The sequence below is a fragment of the Vicugna pacos genome, unplaced genomic scaffold (genome assembly GCF_048564905.1).
Source record: "Vicugna pacos unplaced genomic scaffold, VicPac4 scaffold_19, whole genome shotgun sequence".
Lineage (NCBI taxonomy): Eukaryota > Metazoa > Chordata > Mammalia > Artiodactyla > Camelidae > Vicugna > Vicugna pacos.
In genome coordinates, this window is record NW_027328740.1 from 71,228,085 (window position 1) to 71,251,027 (window position 22,943).

The 22,943-nt window shown below is 43.3% G+C and overlaps 1 protein-coding gene across 1 annotated transcript in view; it reads right to left on the reverse strand.

Moving 5' to 3' along the window:
• LOC140693519 (trafficking protein particle complex subunit 9-like) overlaps positions 1 to 22,943 on the reverse strand; it is a 335,939-nt gene that overhangs the window by 44,567 nt on the left and 268,429 nt on the right. The gene's annotated exons all lie outside the window — the stretch shown is intronic.

A 22,943-nucleotide genomic window follows, 5' to 3' on the forward strand; every position in this document is an offset into this window, starting at 1 on the left:
GAACTTGGCCCCATTTTCTCACCTGTTTATTTGGTACCTGTTCTTCTGTAAGCTGCCTGAAATGCTTATTGAAACAAGTCAGAAGAATGAGTGGGTAGAGAAATGGACAGATGGACAGGTGAGAGATGGGCAGAAAAACAGAGAGTCTCCAAGAGAAGGGGAGCAATCAAAATTACCTATGCAAAACCCTCTTCTAGTCAGGGAAGGAAACCACCACGGAGAAGTGTGAAGAGGCAGGTTGCTTAGGACTGTCTCCTGGATTCCATGAAAAGTCACACCAAGAGATGAGAGGGTAGAACTATAAATAATAAAAGAAAAAATCATGCATGTTTGAAAAATATATCTACATTATGTACTTTCTAAAGAATAGAGTCAAATTAGCAAGGCCCAATAACACAATCCTTGGGTATATACAGAAGTGAGAATCCCATCTCCAATCTGCAAGGCATCCCTTTGGAGCACTGAGAGTCTACACGGTGCAGTCATAAAGCCATCACCGCAAAAGCGATGCTATCCTGCACTTACGAGGAAAGAGCAGCTGTGCTCGGTCTGCCTACACGTGTCTTTTACACCCCTCAGCACCTCTACGGGGGAGGGACGCCTAGCGAGCCCCATCTCTGCAGGACAGAAAACAAGTCCAAGAGAGGCTAAGCCGACCTACCAATTCTCCATCTCACAGGACTTGTCACTCCAGACCAGGACTCGAACTCGGACCCACGTTTGTAACCACAGTACTACCGTATTTTATGTGCTTTTTGTGTGTATAATACATTTGTTTCTGGCATGAAAGGGTATTTAATAAATGATCGGTTGTCTTGTCTATCTCATTAGTTCACAATCTTTATATTTTTGAATTGTACTCTTCCCCTGGAGAAAGGAACGGAAAGAGCGGGGGTCAGAATGAGGTGGGGCTCCATTCTTTATCTGTTGCCTCATCTCATCCAAGTCCCCAAACAGGGAGAAAGAGCAAATGTTCTCTTCATCATTTAAAGAGAGGGCTCCAGTGACGGTGACTTACTCAACCCCAAAACCAAGTCTGGGGGAAGGGCACATGCAGCAACGAGAGCAGTATCACCTGTAGGAAGGCAAAAAGAGCTCAGGGGATGGCTCAATGGGTCAGCCTGATTTCATTTCAATCGATAATACAATAGCACACTCTAAAAAAACTAGAATGCAATGGATTTCCTCTTTCTTGACATCTAGCAAGTTTCCACATCTCACATGTAACATTATCACGAACTAGTGAAAGGAAGAGTCCACAGACAAGGAAAATCAATGCCACAGGCAGGCTGAAACACAGGCTGGAGGAAAGGAAGGGAAAGGGCATAGTAAAGAAGAGGGGAAATTCTGGGAAAAAGACATCATCACAAGGACTCTCAAGCATCATCCAGCAATCATATAATCATTCTTTCAAGAGAGAGTTACTTAGGTCCTATTTTGTGCAACATTGTACAGTGGGCGAAGCAAGAGCACAGCGTCCATGGTGGCAGCAAGCTGCGGAGCTCCAATACACTTCTGATCCCGGTACCTTGCACACTTGTCCTCAGTATAAAGGCAAAATATATAGTAAAATAATCCAATGTAAACTCTATGCAATGCTGAAAAAAATTAAAGAATACCTAAATACCTGGACAGACACACCACGCACATTCCTGAATCAAATGACAGCATTCTTGGGATGGCAGTGCTCCCCAGAGCGATCCATATATTCAACGTGGACTCGATCACAATCCCAGTGGGTTCCTCTGCAGAAACTGACTATCTGCTGCTACAATTCATATGGGAATTCGAGGATCTCAGTAACCAAACCGTACTTGAAATAGAAGAACAGTTTGAGAGGACTTGTAATTCTCAATTTCAAACCTTACAACTGTATCTCCAGGTGAGATTAGAGGCCATTTTTAAGTTATAATTGTGTTTATCCTTATTTTCTAAATTCTGTACAACGAATATACCTGTTAGAATAAGAAATTTAAAAAGTAAGGTATCTTTTAAAACATGCAAACCTATTCATTCATTGGGAAAAAAATATTTTGACTATAAAGAAGTAAACAAATATCTAGTGAAAAAGGACTATTTAAAAACAAGAGTGCATTTACATTTTTTGTAAATTGGAAACGGAAAAGCACAAACACATCAAGTTTCTAGGGAGAGTGTTGCAACATATTAATTGTTATTTCCAAAATTCTAATTGAACAATGAAAACTCACGAAAGACAAAATCTTGATTGACAGCCAACTGCAAACACATGGAGAGCAAAGGCCTAGAAATCACAGATCCTTTAACTCTGCTACTAACTCAATAGGAGAGGAAATTCCTCAGTGAGGGGACAGTGGAATCCCATGCATAAGACAGGATACACAGTACAAACTGCACTAGAATTGGGGGTGATTTCCATAGAAGAATTCTAAAGTTACAACATTGATGAAAAACTATAAAAACACTGACAGACAGATTAAAACACACAGTCATATATATTATATAAAAACATATGAAGTCTGCCCCCATGTTGCATAGAAATACAAACATATTTGTTCATTTATGGGCACTGATTACTTTATCCCAGGTAGAATATTTCAACTAAAATAGATAATCAATAATACACTCCTCTTGTCAAAACTAGTTGATAAGTTACTCTGCCATGTATGCATAATGTGTCTAAGATAGATTTAAAATTAGTGAAAAAGATTTTTGTATGGTTTCTTGAACCCTTCTCAAGACACCAAGCTTAATTTTAAAATAAATCTGAGCAGTATTTCTATATGATCTTTTCCCTTGTGAAATGAACAACACAGTCTGTTGTCAAAATTCTTTCCTTACAATGATTCACGAGCACCGTATACTCACAAAACTGCTGGACAGCAAGGCACTATCCAGACACTGTGACAAATCAAATGAAACACAAGGAAGACAGTGACCCTATTCTGCAGGGCTTATAATCTGTTCCAACACCGGGTTTTTATTTGATTTGTTTGATTGGTTAGAAAAATAAAATCACTCAAGTACATTCTTCTTTGAGCATTATGTAAATCATGACTCTCTTTTTAGTGTCATGAGCAGGAAAGACTTGAGTATGAATTGATTAGATCAACTAGGCACAATCATCGCTGGAGCCTGTGTAATAAATAAGTACATGAGATCTAAAATAAACCTACACAGATCTCTGCAAGGAAAATGAAGAGGTGAGTTCCCCAATGAGAAAACAAACAATCAAGAAATCAAAAAAGGAAAACTTTTTCATTAATGATTCCAGGCAGTAGTGGAGCATGGTGGTGAAGATCACAAATGCTGGGGACAAACATGAGGGTCTGAAATCCCACAGCACTGGGTAGCTGTGACACTGATATTTCAGTGAAATTTTCTGCACCTCAGTCTCCTATCCATAGACTGGGGACAGCCACAGCACCCATCTCCTAGAACAGTCTTAAGGATTAAGTTATTTTTTATATAAAAGTTTAAATAAAATACCTCAGATTTTAAATATTACCCCAAAAGCTCAAGGAACAAAGAAAACAGTGATAAATTGGAGTTCATCAAATGTTAAAAATTTGCTTCAAAGGACACCATCCAGAAGGTGAAAAAACATCTGAGAGGAGAAAATTTTTTCAAATTATTTATCTGATTAAGTATTTGTATCTTCAAATAAAAGAAAAAACTCCTACAACTCAACAAGAAAAAGAGAACTCAATTAAAATGTGTATAAAGTATCTGAAAATGTATTTTTCAAAGAAAATATACAAATGGCCAATAAGCACAATCAAACGATGTTCAATATCATTAGCTGTAAAAGAAATCAAGTCAAAACCACTAGGAGAAACCGCTTCACACTTACTACAATAGGTTATAATAAAAAAAATGTGTAACAAGCACTAATGAAAACACAGAGGAAGCGGAGCGCGCAGCCCTTGCTTTTGAGGATGTAACACAGGGTGGCCACTTTAGAAAACAGCCTGGCAGGTCCTCAGAGAGTTGAACATTTGGTTTATGAATGACCCAGCATTTCTGCTCTCTGGTCACACAAGTAAGAGAACTGAAAACAAATGTCCACATAAAAATTCCTACAGGAGTATTCACGGCGCCATTACTCTTCACAAACAAAAAGCAGACACAACACAAACGACTATCACCTGATGAATGGGTAAACAGTAGGGCCCAGATATACAGTAGAATATAATTCAGCAATAGCAAAGCATAGAGTACTGACCCAGGCCACAACCTGGAAATACATTGAAAAAGTTACTCAGTGTGAAAGAAGTCAGTCACAATAGACAGTTCCATTTACATGAAATAACTTGTTTTACATGAAATGTCCAGCACAGGCACATCCATAGAGAGAGAACAATGGCTGCCTGGGGCTGGGGGAGGATGAGGAAGATGGGAATGACTGCTTGTGCATACAGGGCTTCCTGTTGGGGGATGAAAATATTCTAAGATTGACTGCGATGCACAATTCTGGGCTTTGAGTAAAAACCGCTGCACATTTTAATGGGTGAATTGTATTAAAACTGTTAAGGACAAAAGCACCTAGGGCCAGAACCTTCAAATAGTAAATGCAAATTGCTAACTTTTATTACAGGAAGAAGAAACTGCCCTCAGCATGAAAGCAGGAGATCGGCAAATATGGGTTAACAGAATTGGACAAGAGCATTTCACTTGAAAGAGTTGCTGAGTGTACACGAAATATTCAGAAATAGGAAAATCAGCTTGACATCACGAAGAAGCATTCTGCTTCAAATGCAGATCAAGGATTCGGCAAGCCCAGCTGCTAGAAATAACCAGAGAAGAAACCTGGTTCTTACAACAAGCACCAGAGCCAACAAGGAAATGGTGGTGAGGAAAGCAGGCAGCCAAAAATCTGGAACAGTTTGCTACAAATAATTTCTCCACTGAAAATTCAAAAATAAAATGAAAGTGATGCAATGCTGAGCTGGCCTCACGTTAAAGGGCTTCCTCTGCTGCTCGACAGTTCTGTAACCCCGAATGAGAGACTCAGGAGAATCAGCATGGCTCCTGGCAGTCCCCAAGTGACTGCCCTCCAGCACGTTTACCACCATCACATCTGCCAGGGTTGTATTGCAGAGAAGAGACCAACTTCTAAAAGGCACAGGAAATGTTTACCAGGGAAGAAAAGGCTGCTGTCAGTCCTGGGACAGAGGCAGTGTGAGCAGAGGCCAGAAGGCTGCAGGTGAACTGGAGCAGACCTGGGGCAGGAAGGGACCACGGAAGAGCAGATCTCAATTTTCTACTCTCTCTCCCTAGAGGTAGGAGAGATAAAGCCTGCATCCTTCTCACCTGGAACTGTGGGTTCTGGCTGGCAGAAGTCTTACGTACAGGGAATGAATACTCAAGACTCTGTGGAAAAAGTCACGAAAGAGAGAGGGCGTAGGGACCCAACTCCACGAGCCTCTCAAATGATCCCATATTTATTGTGTATAATCAAAGGAAAACGTCATTAACAGTTGTGTGATAGTAAGCAGGAACTTGGGGAAAGAAGGATGAGACAGAGATTGTAGAATCCACCATGAGTACAAAGGCTTAGTGTATCTTTAGGTAAGTCATGGGGTGAGGGGAATAAGATACATCCTTTAGACATGTGAATTACAAAGCAGACCACCAGACCAGCTAGGTCCTTGCTTGGGGGATAATAGAGTATCTAACTGCACACAAGCCCAGCCTTTATAGCTGTGGGCCTGGGTCATTGCTTTGCGATGAGCAGAGTGCTATCTAAAACATCATCTACGCAAGCAAAGCATTATCTCTGCTTTTTAAGGCAAGGAGACAGGAGTGAGGATGCACAGGCACTTGCTTGCAAAGCAGTTACTAAGCATACGTTTTCTTCTTAAATTTGACAGGCGGCTGGGGTCTGTTACAATTTGTTAACCCAATCATGGGCTCCCACATGGAACCATTATGGAGGACACCCTAAGGTGACAAATCCTGGCTCTGGGTCTTTTCCTGCCAGCTTCAGCCACTCTAGCAGAGTCTAGGCACATTCCTGAATAATGATCATACAGAACCACCCACACTGTTAACTCCTGGTGCTTGAAACTTAATTTTAGCTCTACACAACTTAACGTAGAAAAGTTTCAGAAATAAAAGATATTATATTTACTTTATATCTCATCATAGGACTGATTTTTCTGATTGCTCTAAGCTGCTTCTTCTTGGTAAAGCACCTAATTCTGCAGGTGAATTCAGTACTTTCTTTGGGCATAACTAGCCAGTTTGGGCTCGCTAACTTCTATTGGTCAAATACCGATACACTTAATTGATTTCATTGTTCATCAATTTCAGCTGGGAGCAGAGGGAGTGTCACTCTGTTCCTCAGCCCACCCTCAACCCTTATCATCAGCAACTCAGGCCTCCGGAAACCAAAAAAAGCTTTTGTTTCCCTTCTACAGTTTCAACAAACCCAACAGGATACATAAGCCTGGAGAAAGAATTCAACACAAATGTTAAAACAAAAATCAATAAACCTGAAGCAACTCCATCTCCGAATCATGATACACAATGACATGAGATTAAGTGTGTCAGGCCCAAAGCATGGGTGAGCCTGACCACCTGATTTCTATTCTTCAAAGGAAGGAAAGTTTTCCTATTTTTTATTATCACTCTGTCATTGTTTCTGATTAAGCCAAAAACTAGTTTATGAAATAATTAAGCATTGAAATAACAGATTTTTGTTGTATCAATTACAGAAGGCATTCAGAGGTGTTAGGAAAAACCACCTCTGTAAAAAATGCAAAATTTCTTCCACTGTGAAGAACACGTATACAAAATGCAACAGAGAATTCAAGCTCTTGTGGAGAGGAGCAAAAGCCACAGAATCAAAGCAAAGTCATTACTATGAGTCAACTCAAAATTCACTGGACAATCATGTTCAATGCATTCAATGAAATTTAAAGGCATACTGCAAACCATACACTTAATGATCTGCAGGCTAGAGGAAGAATTTCTCTCTTTAACAGACAAGAGTAATCAATAGGGTGCCCCACCAAACAAGGACCAAAGAACAATCAGGTTTTTAACAGTTCTGATATATCAGCATTTTCTAAAGATCAAAATCCAGAAATTTTAAACATTGATTCACACCACAATGAAACAAGCACTTAAAAAAAAAGAAAAGAAAATAAGCACATAGAACATGTACATAGATCAATGAGAATTTCTTGAGACGCTGGAAGAAACAGGCTATAGTCTTTTACTTGAGAAATAAAACTACTTTTAAAGATAAATGCTAAAACACATTTCATCATTCATGTTGCCTTGAAAAATCTGAGGCACTTGTATCTGATTAGAAAAGCAATTCTGAGTAATAGTGTGTTACAATTCAGAGCCAGTTTGCTTTAGAAGAAAAGAGAAAAGAAAAGCTACCGTTTCTCATATACTGCACAAAGTGTGAAGTGTCTCCCTGCCTCTTTCTCCTCCCGTTTTCTAAGCTCATGCTTCCCAACCCTTCTGAAACAAGTATGAGAACCTCTTATTCCCGCCAATATGCCAAATGACAAAAGAAAATCAATTTATTTGTGTAAGTATATGCTTAAACCTTGAACTGGAAGAGAAAGATATCAGAAGTCTATATGGAACTTATTTCTACATTCCTGAAATCACACACACAAACGTTCACACAGACACAGACACAGACACATACCCCCTGGATTACTGGGAAATTCACAAGCTTAGGATTTCCATCTTCTAGAAGATAACTTTGTAGTTAGTTTAAAATACAAAACTGTCAGCTTTGGAAAGCCTTGATCACCTGCTAAACCATCCAAATATCAAAGAGACCCAATTAGCCTTCTCGGTAGAATGTAATTTCCCATGATGGCAAAACATACCCTAAAAAGTCCTTGATCTAAGTCTCGTGTTTATCACTAGCTATGATCGTTTTTAAGCACATTAACAGATTCAGAAACTTATGTCTCAACAGCATTTATTCTTATTGAAATAGTATACGTGTTCATTTGCCTATACAGAGACCAGGTCCCATGATGGAGTTTAAGAGCTATTTTGTGTATTGCAATATTTATTTTTAAGTGCAGAAAAGGAGGGTGGGTATTACTCAGTTGTAGAGCACCTGCATAGCATGCACAATGTCCTGGCTTCAGTCCCCAGTACCTCAAAAAAAAAATAAATAAAATAAGGGCATATTTAAAAATGAGTAAAGTTATAAAAAAATGCAGACTAAAAACCACTGCAATCTAGGGGACACAATTACAATAAAAAAAAACAAGAGTTTCTATCAATTATTGGCTATTTGCCAATCGCAGAGACAACCAGAAATCACACCTGATAACCATCACGTGTGATTCTCAGCAACCCTACTAAGTAGACACGGATGGGAAACCAGGCTCTGCAGATGAGGAGACGGAGCTCAGAGGAGCCGGGGACGCTGACCGTCCTGCTTCCCGTGACACCACATCAGCCCAGGGCAAGCGCTGACGGAGCTGCAATGAGGGGACACCCAGCTGCATGGAACCTTGGGGCACTGGGGAGTCCCAGAAAACACTAAAAACTGTTCAGTGAAAAACCAGCTCAAATATAATACACTGTGCCACATTCTTTAAACAGGGAACATGAGTGAGACCTTTTTGATGCCTCCGTGTCCTTTCTGCCATCGTCAGTTACTTGCCCTCACAGCGTGACCAGTGATGAACTGGACCCCATATGAAGCGCACTCAGATGGCAGAGCATTTGAAGCTGTTTTATGAAGTTTGTAAGACTCTGTCTGTGCCTCACACAGGCGGTCATCCATCACTTCTCACCGGTGTGGATGTACCACCTGAAATCACTCCTTTCTGCTTTTTAAAATCCCTTCATCTACTCCAGACTTTTCAATAGCAAAGAAGCAGCTAAACCACAGACAGTGGACAGCTTTTCACCAAATTTCTTGAACAGCCCATCGGACTACCTGGAAGCCCTTTACTTTTATTAAACCCACTTCCAGGTACTTCATCATTTTCGGATTGGTGGACTTGGCCTCTGACTGAGCTACTCAGAGAGCTCCCAGCCTCACATCCGTGAGAGGACCCTGCTGTTGGGAGAAATCAGTGAGAAAGGCGTACATCCCCCAGTCATGTCTGCATGGCTAGAAGTGCCACAACGTGCTAAAAATTTATACCATCATAACCCCTGGGCTCCCATGGACTGGTTTCACATTAACCAAACTCATGAGACACTGATGCAAGAAAACCAGAAATTTAACTTATTAATGTAACAGAAGATGTGAAACTATGAACCAGACTGCAATATCAGAGTTCAACCATGAGTATATGTTCTCCTCCACGGCCCAAACACGGGCAGGCAGTCACATGGCAAGTGTGGACAGAAGCAGAGCAGGAAGGATTTCTAGATGAATTCAATGGACTAAATTTCTGTTATACCAACAGATCTGCTGCCTGGAAAACAATTAATTCTAATCACGGTGCACTCTTCGTGGACAGTTGCCGAGACACGACTGTGAGCACCTGTGTAACTCTCCTTTCCCTGTCCTTTCTGGGCTAATTGATGCACAGACGTACAGAAATCGAGGGATGCAGATACATCTAAACACCCAAAGCCCATTCTGGGCGCCACAATACCATACAGCCAGGGTTAAAATACTTGCTCTGCCACTTACTAGTTCTGTGACCTTGGTCAACTTACCCTCTGTGTGCCTCAATTTCCACACTGTGAAACTGGGATAACAATCAAACCTTCCTTACTCGCTTGTTGAGAAGATTGAAGGATTCATTTCTGTAAAACGCTCAGAAAAGAATGTAGCACATTTTGGGTGCTCAACAAATGTCAAATTAATATTACAGTGGTTTACAAGTCTCCTTCCTAATCATCTTCTGTGTTTCCTGGCTAGACTAATACCCAAAGGAAATTCTTATTTCTCCTTTTATAAACTCATGGGATGAACCCTTCTGTTCCATCCCACCACCTGTTTAAACTGATGGAAGGGATACCTCCTCCCCACTCCTCTGGGCCATGCAGAGTGCTACTCCCTTCACAGCCCTGACCCCTGGCCCACAGCTAGCCCTCCTCACATTAACAGATTGAGTTGTGATTCCGGGGAGACAAGCAGGGCATGTGAAACCCTTCCTTTCCCTCCAGTGTTGACTACCCTAGGGAAGCACCCTGGATGCTCAGATCCATTGCAGAACAGCCCTGTGCATGATGGGGCTCATTCTCTCAAGGGAAGGCTTGCTGTGGCCCAGAGATACCTGGGACAGGGTGAGTCTCTACTTCTGGGACACAGTATCATGACACTCATTTATCCACAGCCCTGAAGTTCATGGAGAACGTGGCTTCATCAGTAACAAAGAAGACATTTATCGCCTGCCTACTCTTTTGTGTCATCTCTCAGTTGGCTGCTGGAGACAACATGTGTATAAGTATTGGTTCCCCTTAGGCCCCAACATATATGAAGTAACAAAAATTTCTGTGGCTTAACGTTGGTCCAGGGCGACTGTGTAACAGTTCTGACTCTGCTGATGCTAAATTATGGGTGTAGGAATTATGGAACGTCCTCAAATATCTTTCATCATAAAATCAGCTTTTCTTATTTTCTTGTTTCTTTGTAATTACCAAAGACTATAAAATGATGGCTGCACACAAAACAGCAGCTAAAGTTTATGAGCTCTCTTGACATACCCACTGTGGTAAACATGTTACATAATTACTAATTCTCACAATTCTACAAAGCAGATATGAGTGTCCCCTTCTCACAGACGAGGGGAAAACTCAGAACGAGCTGACTCAGGATCACATGGTTCAGTGTCAGCACGTGCAGGCAAACCCAAGTCAAGAAACTACACCCCATCATATATGTACCAAATCAACTCCCACCAATTAACACACAGCGGCGGGGTCAATACTCAGGGAACTCAACACACCTTTCAGCTTTATGGTGCTCCAGAGGCAGCTTCTAGCTGTTTTATAATATCCCGGCTCACTGGTTTCTAACACTAGAAGAAAAGCCCGATTTTGCCATTGTTTGCACAGCAAGTCTGAAATGTTCACAGCGAGATAAAAGAATAAAACTATGATATAAGCAGAAAAAATTTTCCAGGTAGAAAGACATAATGGACGTTGTGCTATTCTGAAGCATTAAGCAAAGGAATCAAAATAAAATCACATTGTTTAAGCCTTATTTTACAAACAGAAAAATTAAGACTGTAAAAAGTTGCAACAGCGCCACCTATGGCTAAAAAGACCTTCCAGGTTGCCGGGAAACATGCAACACAAAAATTGACTGTAAGATGAGAAACGAGAATCAGATAACTAGAAGCTTATGTAGCATATACTGCACTTTGCTTCGGGGGGATGGAGGGGTATTCAGTATTTAATCTGATATTGCTAATACTCCTAAATATAAACAAAAGACATAGGCTCATGGAAGCTCATCTTAGAAGAGGAAAGAATCCAGTCCAGCCACTTCATTTTACACGAGGGGAGACTGAGACCTGAGATCTGTCCTCCTGGCAATCAGCAGCAAAGCTCTCCTAGGTCTCATGTCTTGCACTGTAGTAAAAACCAACAGAACTGTACTAGGCCTATATTCATAAAAGTCACGTCTGTATTTTTCCAACAGTAGGTAATCTAAGTATCTTGCAAAATACTTCTCAAAGAGCCAGGAAATCATAGAAGGGTATTGAAATACAAAAACATTTATTTACATATTAAAACAGCATGAGCTTTATTCTCTCTATTAAAAAAGTGACATGTCAAATCAAAATTTTGAAATTTTAAAACCTGAAAAGAGTGCAGAAAAAAATCAAAATTTTCTTTAGTCACAAAAGAGAGAAGCTTATTCCCTGATAATAATCAATGTGGATTCTTCTAAACTTAATGGTTCTGGTCAGGATCCCGAGAAATTAAATGTCTGATGGATGGTTACACGGCAACATGAATTCTGAGCTTACATTCTGTGTAAATAATCTTCAAGGTCGTCTGCTTAAGGCAATTTAAGTAGTCCCTGTCTCACTAGAATGACACAGATTTCATTAAAGCTTCATACTGCACTTAAAAAAAACAATCCTAGTTACTTTAAGCCATATTAATGTATATCATATATACACATATTGAATATGCATCAGAAATAAGCTACCCTTTTTAGTATTCAGAGTTGATACTTCTAAACTATCAGTCACTGTGAAAGCACATTTTTATTAAGCACCTCTACGGTGCTTTGTATACAAGGCGTCCAGCTCTCACAGTCAGACAAGGTAAACCATATTACTCAAATTTCACAAATGACGAAATATACTTAAGCCATGTAAACAACTAAGATATTCATCATCAGGAAAGAAAAGAGTAAGGATTTTACTTACAATACTCACTGACAAAGTTTTCTTTCATACTAAGACTACATAAAACAAATTCAGTGTTTGGAAATTTTTCAGTAAATAAGCACCACTAGAAAAAACAAGTAACATCATTAGCAACAGTTGGACTTTCAAAGACCACTTCTCTCTTGCACAATAGTTATTTTAAATGTTTTGTTTTTAGTTCTCACAAAGCACTAAATTAAAAAACTATTTCCTTTACAGTCATTACCTGAGAATAAAACATTTGTGAAAATGTACAATTTTAATTTATGCCACTCTGCCTCTCATTCTCACTGGTGTCTCTCCTTTGAAGACCTCATCAGGCTGAGATAGCTAAAATCGGTCATTTATGGGCTCACAGGAGTTCGGGAAAACACTCAACGGGAAGCTGATTAGAGGAGCAATTGAGAATTCATCCTGTGCAGCCTGGATTCCAGCATCGAGCTAGCCACCGCCAGCTGCGTGTCATTTGGGGCAAGCTGACCCATCTCTCAATCCCTCAGCTACAAAAAAGGAGACACTGATACCTACAATCAAACACTTGCTATGAAGTAAAATATGAGCAAAGCATTTTAGCCTCAGTTAGGTGTCCACTCACAGCGAGTTTGGTCATTATGATGATGAGGATGGCTGTTAACAAATTAAGCTCGACCAAACAGGAGAAATCACCTTAAAGGAGAAACATTTTAAGTCCATGAGTATTTCCTTTTGGGTGGACTGTAGAATATTCTATAGATTTTTTTTTAATAAACCAAATTTTGTCCATTAATTGTAGATTTACAGGTCCATGGACAAGTTTCCAGAAAAATAATTAGAGGCCTCTAACCTCTGAAAATTAAGATGTAAATTTAAAAAAAATATCAGGGAAGAGATTATACCTCATTTGGGAGAGTATGTGCTTAGCATGCATGAGGCCCTCAATTCAGTCCCCAGTAACTCCATCTAAAAACTTTGTTTTTTAAGAAATAGAGAATTAAAGCAAAAGGATGGAGGAATACGGAAATTTTTAGAGACTCATCTCAGATTTAAGATAGGGAAGAAACCATCCAATTCTCAGAAGAAATCTTGAGGACTATGTAAACTGGATCTGAGATGTCTAGTCTTTTAACATTATTCATGAAATCATATTACCAAGTCTTAAAACTACCTGATAACCCACAGTGGTGATACTGATCATAACAGCTACCATCACGTATCGAGCTCCGGCTAGGACTGCTCTGTTCTGACATCTCTACCCCTAAGGCCTCACCAGGCGGAGAGCACTAAATTCGGTCATTTATGAGCATCTCGTGTAAGTCCTCCATTTGTGCTTCTCACTCTCCCCTCACCAGCTCCTCTGAGGGAAGCACTGTTATCATCTTCCCCACCCGCAGATAAGGCCACTGAGGCACAGACACTAAACCCGTTCCAGGCCACATTGGAATTAAAGGACGTCTGTATTTCTGCTGTTTTGCTTTTGACAAAGGAATCTGAGATATCAATTCAAAGCAGACTGTTAAATAATCAAGTCTGTCAGGTCTTCACCTCAAAGAGCAGATACTATAAATTCCTGATGTAGGATGAGGCTGCCGTCACAAACTGACTCAGCTTGAAATTAATATCCAAGATGAAGCAGCGGATACACGTAAATATTCACGATTGTCAAGTCTGCCCACGGGTCTGGGCCCTTCACTGCCTGAAAGGGGGTGAAATCCCCACCCGTGTCTGGGAGGGAAGCGCGGCTCTTCCCGGGCTCACCCAGGCTTCATAGGCTATTTACCCCCACAGACTAGCCTCAACGGTTAAAAGCTCTCAAGATTTTTACACCAGGCAAAACGGAAAGACATTTCTGTAGATGGAGCACTTTCTCAGGCTTAAATTTTTTTGCCTACACTCAGCCAGAGGGAGAAAAGAAACAGGACTCTACAAAGTCCTGACCCTCACCACTCACAGGAGTAGAATGACCACAGCAGAAGATGGCCCTTCACATTGCAGGATGTGAACAAAATAAAGATGCCCCAACAACAGGCACTCCCAGACACAGCGCTCAGCAGTCTTCTGCACAATCACAGTTGTGCAGCCCTCAACACCTTCTATTTCCAGAACACTTCATCAGCCCAAAAGAATCCCCCTATCACTAGCATTCACTCCGTAATCCCCCTCCACCCAGCCCCTTCCAACCATCACCTGCTCTCTGCCTCTGCATGTGCCTTTTCTGGGCTTTTCAGATCACTGAAATCAACAATATCTGGCCGTTTGTGTCTGCTTCCTTTCAATTAACATGCTGTTAGCAAGGCTTGTATATTTTGAAGTGGCATCAGCATCTCTTTATTTTTTATTTTTTTTGGAAACGTTAAAGATTATTAGAAGGTGGTAAGTACTATCAAAAAGAGTAGAGTGGAGCATAAGTGATTGTGTTTCAAAGGGAAAAGTGTGGGTTGAACAGTCAGGGTGGACTTCCCAAAACAGGTGGCATTTTTCATTTTCCTCTTTTTTTTTTCTTTTTTATTCACTCTTACGTGTGAATAATGTTCCACTACATGGAGATACTACATTCTGTTCATCCATTCAGCAGCTATGTATGGACGAGGTCCAGAAGAATGAGTGTAAGGGGTGACTAGCATGGATGGCATTTAAGCAAAGGGCAAAATGTGTTTTCAAAAAAAAGCCAACAAACAGAGGCGCAAGGAAATTCAGTGCGTTTCTGAGCAAAGTGCTTGCTTGCTTCGGCAGGACTACCGTGCAGGGCTGGGGCGGATATTGGCAGGAATCACGGTGAGGGAGTCACCTGAGAAGACATCCCACTGCAAGCAGCTCAGCCAATCCTCCTCCCTCATCCTGTATTGTTAGAGCAATGTTTCTAGGTTACTCTTATTTCAATTAATAGCATTTAACTGCACGTCTGATCATCACCATCAGACCACATTACCTCCAAGTCACAGAAAATCATTCACTGACCGGAGCAGCACCAGGACATAATGGTGATGGATTAGGGAGTCCTGCAGCATTCCAGCCTGCAGGCACAAACCCCACATGTGCCCTGGTGATGTCCAGAAAATAAAATGCATGGAAATATCTCACTGCTGGAACACGACAGCTGCCCTCAAATTGCCCGAAAATCATGCTGGCAAAGCACTACTCAACCTTCTCAGTACAAAAAAAAAAAAAAGCTAAGAAGGCAAATTTAGGCTCTTCCATTGAAAACCAGCAGCCACCACTGCCAGTATTTGAGCTGGAATGCTCCTGACTTTGAAAACCACTGCGCAGTTACATTTCAAACGTGAAACTCATATATATATACCACGTAGATGATATTGCAGTAGGATTTTTCTTTTCAAAATTTCCAGTTGCAAAATTAGCACAAGAAAGTTTATGTTTAGGCTTTAAAAAAAATCAATTATCCTCCATTTTCTTAATTTTGAACTTATTATTATTTTATAAATGGAGCTATGGTGCGTATTTAAAACCTTTTGATTTCTGAAAACAAGACGTTTATGACCTCACTATTTCAGAGCAAACTTTAACGATTCTTTGAGAGGTGGGGCCTGGGGTGCTCACTAACAGCTCTTTAAATACTGACAAGGATGTGCTATTAAGTAATACAAAGGCTCTAAGTCCACATTAGCTCAGAAAGCAAAGAAACCACACCAAAGACTTCCTTAAATATTTTATATATTCCTATTCTTTTGAATATTAAAGCTCTTAAAACATATGATTTTTTTTGAAAAAGACAACAGCTGTAATAATTTTCCTCTCACCAAGAAAGCAATCTTTATCAGGAATAAAAACCCCTATGGAAATCGAAATGACAGGACGTTTCTAGCTAAGTGAACATCCAGATCTGAACACAAACCTAAATCCTATCAGATCTCACTCGAAGGAGCTCTACAAAGGCCTGGGCAACCCTGGAGATTAGCTCTTTTGTTCCAAATGTTGGCTGAGCTAAGATAATCACACTAGGCATGGAAAGAGAGAAGAGGAATGTCCCCCTGGCAGCCTCCATCAGTTTTCTTCCAGCCACAAGGTGCCTCTAGGGCAGCCCCGCTAACAAGTCCCCCATAAGAAAAGCCGGCATCCACACTGCCCCTGCCGTCCCCAAGTAGCCCCGAAGCCCATATCCCAGCCTGTGAATGGTCTTCAAATGATCCCCCAGTTGGTGGCACCCTCCACCTCTTCCCCGCTACACACACACACAAAGCCACGACAGCCTTCCCAAAGCACAAATTTGATTACATCAACCCCACTTCAAACAGTTCAGAGGCTCCCTGGTAGAGTTCTAGCCCCACCCCAGACCCTGCTCGCCCAGCCTCATCTCAGTACATAGGTCCCCAGTGACCTCAGGAGCCCCCTGACCTGCTCCTACTTCCCACTTGCCTCCAGGTTCATTTTGACTGTTTCCCAAGGAAGCCTTCCCTCCCTCCAACCTCCACAATTTGTTCCTCTCTTCCTAGAACATTCTAGGCTAACTGACAACGCTAAGCTCTCAAGAAGCAAATACATTTTGCTTATTTATGTGGCTACACTCTCTCTCCCCTAGACTCACTGAAGTGCACGTGTTATGAATAAATGAATGACGGGTTGGATCTCAAAGGGACAGACATACCTGCTCTCGCCCGTCCCGACCCTTTTGTCTGTAGTATATCAGAAGCAAAACCAGAAGTACCTTTCCTGAGGGTCACTTCTGTTGACACCCTTCACTGCCTACTGTGTCAGTTCTAGTAAAACTCAACTTCTTCCAAAGCCCTACACCCCGGACTCTCTCCAGTGTCCTCCCCAGCAGGGGCTCCCTCCACCCTGGACCGCACAGGGCACTCTCCCCGGGTCCCCACGCCAAAAGCCTCCAGGCCTCTGCCTGGGCTGCCCCTGTGATCTGAGACACATCCTTGACTCCTTCTCCTGGCTGACTCTTACTCTGTCCTCACAACTGAATGTACAGCCCATTTCTTCCAGGAAGTTCTCTCTGATAATGTCCTTTAGGTCTTGTCTGGGCTCTATCTATAGCAGCAGTACATGGTGACCAACTGGGTGTTTGCCCGCTCCTTTGAGACCACGAACACTTGGGAACCACGTGGGAAGGAGTGAGAGATTACAAGGCAGGTGGGGGAATCAAAAAGCAGAAATCACAGCCCAAGTCCCAAATTCAAGGATACTTTCTCAGAAAAAGGTATAAACTATTTCACACGTGTGCAATTTGGCTACTATTTTTGTGGCTTGTGGACAGCAAGAACTTGGTGTTCTAGCCCAAAACCCAGGTTACATGCAAAGAAATGTATATATTCTTATCCAAAGGAAACCAGAGCTGCTCAACAACAGTTTTCATTTAGAACTGAAAGGAAATTTGATAAAGGCAATCTCTCTCTCTCTCTTCTTTCTTTTCTGGAATCATATAATTTTAGAAGTATTTGCGTGACTAACAGACGTCTACAGCCCGTGATTCTGCACTGAAGTGTTTGGGGCTGAGGAAGCCCAGATTACATTCACTCTGTAAATGCAATCACACCAACACACTGATAGGTGCCGTGAGTGGTGGAGCCGATGTTCCAAAGCAGGCAACATTATTCTGTAAGAGAACTCTAAATAGAAAGTAAGAAATGCAATGTCTTGTACTCAATTTCATTTGCTATATGGGCCATAAACTGATAGTATATTTTGACTAATGAAACCCAAAAATAAATTGTCAACGTCGATTTTCTTCATCTGACCGTTTTATGCTAACATCGGATATTAAACTCTCACTCCATATGGAAAGCTCAGGCCTACGCTGCAGCACAGATACATCCCGAGGAAGAAAGCCGACCAAGGGAGAACTGGAGAGTTTCCCTTCAGAAGCTGCAAAGTCTGGTTTTGCACCTGTACACCATTTGCAACCACGTCATCATCAAAGGAGTTAGACGTTACCTCTCTGGGGCGAAAATCACTGCGTGCTTCAGAACCATCAAAGAATGCTGAGCTTTGTGAAACAGTCCAGAGGCGCTTAAATCATACTTTTTCTGAAAGGCTCCAAAACTGACCCACTTCACCATTCCAGGTATAACAGGGAAGTACTGGAAACAGTAGAGAGAACATGCCCTTGAATTCTGACAAGGCCCTGCTTGAATCCTGCTACAGCATTTACTAGTCACTAAATGGACCAATTCTTTAACCCCTCTGAGAAGGCTTCCCAATCCCCAAAAGGGGGCTGTCAGCGCCCACCTGGGAGGCATGGATGTGAATGCAACACGCAAGTAGGGCGGCCGACTGGTACCTGACACGGGGCCTGGCTAGTTTCCCTCCGCTGCCCTTTTCCCCCTTTAAACTTGCACTGTTCCCCCGGTAACGATCAAGCCCCCGGAACAGACTGCCCGTATCTTCTGTGTATCCCTGGATACATGCCTTACCCTTAGGAGGCCAGAAAAACAACTGCCTCCTCCCAAGTCACTAACAATGTTCTTAAGAGTCTGGGTATTTTTAACTCTATTTTTCAGGGAGACTATTCCAGAATTTTGCAAGCACCATTCTCCAGGTTGGCTCCCCTCCCAGTGCCCATCCCTTCTCACCTCAGATCCTCTGTCTGACTGCCTTCTGTTCATGGGAAAGCGAGTCCGGTAAGGTGGGGCTCCCTAGACCTCCCTCCCTCACTCACAGGTGATTGTGACTAACTTCTCCCCATTCCTCACTGCAACTCTAGCATCTGAGGAGTCTACCCTCCCGTACCCTGCAGCCTCTGCACCTTCCCAAGACGCACACGTGGCCAAGACCCTCCCTTCAGATTTCTTCCTGGCTGGCCCTGTCCAGCCCCTGGCCCCTTAAGGATAACTGGCATTGCTTTGAAAATGGCAAACGCCACTGACTGACACACCAAAGCTGTATGGTCTGGGCTTTCCTCCAACCAAGACACAGCCCTGCCCCCCCTCAGCCTCAGTCTGCAGCTCTCGAGATGATCTAATTCACATGCAAGGCTGTGAACACCAGCTAAGAATGACGACTCCCAACGTGTATCTCTAGTCCGGCTCCTTCACCTGAGCCCCAGGCTCATCGACCCGAGTGCCTCTTTGAAGTCCTAATTTGGATGACAAATGGCATCTTAAAAATGCCTCATGTCCACCATTTACTCTAGAATTCCATTCCTGGCAGGTATCTCCCAGACTCCCCATTTTAGTAACAGCCCCAGCACCCACCGAGGTGTCTGAGGTCACATTCAATTTCCACTGTTCCCTCCCCCAGGCCCTGCCCTGGAATCAGTCCTGTTATTTCCATCAATAAGCCCATCTCAACTGTAGTTCTGTAGGGACCATGGCCGGAAACACACAAGCTCACAGCATGGTGCACTAACAGTCCTCCGTAGGGTGCTGCCTGGATGGGGAGGCATCTCCTGCCGCTGGTCACCTCAGAAGGCAGTGGATTCTCACACAGGAGGCCCAGGAGAAGGGACTCAAGGTTCTCCCATGGTCTGAGCTTTGAAGGGCCCGAGGTCTGGGGGAGCTCCTAATTAGCAGACACACTTGCCAATGAGCAGATGAGGATGGGGGAACCCACGCAAGGCTGTTATCACTTCAACTCATGGGCTCTCAGGAGCCACGGGAAAGGCCTGTGTCCAGTGTACAGCCCAGCCATCACAGATCCCAGCCTGCATTTGCCAACCCGGACAGCCTAGACTCCATCTACTTGCGACACTTACTTCTGTTCTGTTCCCCACCTAGAATGTGATGGACTCATTCAGATATTCTGGCCTGTCTCAAGAGAGACAAATTCAGTGAAAAATGAAGTGTCCACATTTGGACCAGAGCATGAAAGGAGAAACAAGGCCTCATGGTCAGCATGATGGTGGTGGCCAAACCCTTCCACCGGGTGAGATGAACCATGGTGAGGGTGAGAATCCAGGGTCCTAGGTCGGCCAAATCATCTTCCTTCACGGTTGTCTGGGGTGTTGGAGACTGACTACCACAAACTAACGACACGGCTGTCAGTGGTGGATGTCAGCTGCAACAGAAACGGATTCAACTCTTTACTGCCAACATGGGTTAAAAGTAAAGGCCGGGGCAGGGAGGTCTGCACGGCTGCTGAGGCAAACCACAGACCCAGCTCTGAATGCCCACTGGCTGGAGTAGAGAGGAAGCTACGGCCCTTTTTGCTGTCCCTGTGTCCAACAGATCCAGGTGAGCCAGCTACTTAGGAGAAGGTCATGTTGTCCTGATACCCAGAAAAACCAGCCTCGTAAAGGGAACAAATAGTGTCATGGATTTTAGACCCAATTCTGCCCCTTTATGAAGGCAAAGTAAAGTAAATGGCACGGGGAAGTTGAATGCAAAAAAAAAAAATTAAAGAACCAAACGGTGACCGCTTCCTCCAACAGCGTCCCCTGCAGCTGTCACCTCCGTGGCGGCCACTTCATCATGACGGCCAGGAAGCGCCGTCATGCACGTCACACAGAGACAGCCAGGAACCGCGTGCCGAGCACGTTTGTGTAAAAGCAGGAATCGAGCAAAATGCTGCAGAGTTTGACCTTACAAGTTTAAATACTCCATGAAAAGAATCCCTGAGCACCCGACAAAATCAATTCGCATCTTACTTCTTCAAAACAATCAAACAAATTTAATAAGGGCGCATTTGTCACCAAATAAAAGGAGGACCAAACATGTTCCTCAAAAGCAAGGATTTCAACAGGTATCAAACACCAGTGGGTGATGAGCTAACAAAGCAAATATTCCAAAAAATTAGAAAATAAAAAATGACTAAGATAATAGATGGATCAAAACAGCTGTTAAGTTGTTGCTTTTTAAAGTGATGGAGACTGTACGGAGGGCAATCTGGCTATTTCCAATGCAGGGTGTGCACAGCCCACATTTTCAGAAGCAACAACATGCTCACTGGGCAGTACAAGTGAAAAAGGAGTAAAGAAAAAGGAAAAGAGGAACAAGAGAAAATTAGAATCACACAAGAACAAAAATGATTTTGACTGCATGTACAAGAATTTATGTGAGTGTGTGAGGCCAGGGACACGGGGATGGTGAGGCCCAACCTCACCTCCTGCTCAAGGGAAAGCAGGGGCCTGAGGGGAGCGGCGCTGCCGGGGGACCACAACGTGTTCAGCTCCCCTAACCAAAATTCGACCTACAAGCGTCTAGGCAGCTTTTGAGCTACAAATTGTTGTCGCATTTCAGTCTGGACCGTTTTACTCACTTCCACCAAGAGTAGCAGGAGAGAATGAGGCTCTGCTCCTGCACCAAAGCATTGTTTAAAAAATTAATGACTGTGGAATAGTAAAAGAAACAATGGAGTAAAAGTGACTGGAGGAGAATGTGCTTGACCCCAGCTCACTGGCCGCGTTATCTCAATGACGTTCAGATGCTGGCTGAGCCCTTATGGTACCACAATAGACAGACCCACAAGGAGGCAGGTTTAATGCGCTGAACCACTGTGGGTTAAGTACACATCCGGCTACTCCGCCAAGTCCCAAGGGCAGAGTTCAAAGGCAAAAACAAGCTGGCATTCTCTGGTGGGTCTGCAGACTCAGAGACAAGCATTTGTTGAGCAAAAATATCACCAGTGCCTCCTATGACAAAAGAAGTGGCACTGGCGTGGGGGCTGGGGCAGGGCTCCAGGCTTCCACTGCTCACTCACCACTCTGCCCAGGGGGAGAAGGTGGTCCCTGCTTAGGTTTCGCTGATGCACCTACCTTGACTAATGTCTGGGGCCTCAGCAGGAGTTGACAGGTGAGGTGAACAGAGCCAGACTCTGTGTAGCACGGTGCTGGGAGCTATGCCCTCAGCAGTGCCCAGGCTCCTAAACATGTCAACTCATCTCCAAGAAGCAGATGGGGAGTGCGAGCATATAGATCACAGGGCCCTGTGAGGACAAGTACAGATCATGGCCACGACATGCCTCTCCTCTTCCTTAAGCCATAGAGGTATTTCCGGGGAGGAACAGAAAATTCATCCAGAGCCTGCTAGGTGGGCTCTCGCAGGTGGGACTAGTGTCCCCTGTGCTTCTCACTCACAGGGCTGGTCTAGACATTCTTTTTATCAATTCTCTAGCATCTTCTCCTCCAACTTACCAACAACCAGAAAGTAGGATCTGATCTTAGGTAAGTTCAAGAATCACAGAGCACCACCTCCAAAGCGGGCCCGGTAGCACATGCCAGGTCTTCTGACCGCCACCTGTGGGACCACCATGAGCCCTCTCCAGACTCAAGGACCGAGGCCGTAGGCCGGGGGGACACAGCTTCCCTCACTCACCCCAGCAAAGGGGGACCACGTCTCGGCAAAGGCATCTCACCCTCTTCAGCCCGAGGGACAACACAATAGATATATGGGGAAACAGAGCAGAAGGTGGGGGGTAGGCAGCCCAGAAGAGCTCATCTGTACTTCCGAGGCAAAGTGGGGCCATTGACTTAATCACAGGGACAAAGTGGGAATGAACATTTCCCTGCTCTGTCCCATACACCGTGATACGCCTTTCCCTGCATAAGGAGTTCATTAGGAAGTCCCTGGCGGTGTTTCTGATATCCTAACTTGGCATGGTGGCTGTCGGGCAGGAAGAGACGGCCTGAGCTGAAAAGGTGCTGGGCCTGGGAGGCAGGTGACAGCGGCTCCAGCCGCAGCTCAACCAGCGCCTCGTTCTGCCTCTCGGGGCTCAGCATCTCATCTATAAGCAAAGGGATGAGCATGTACC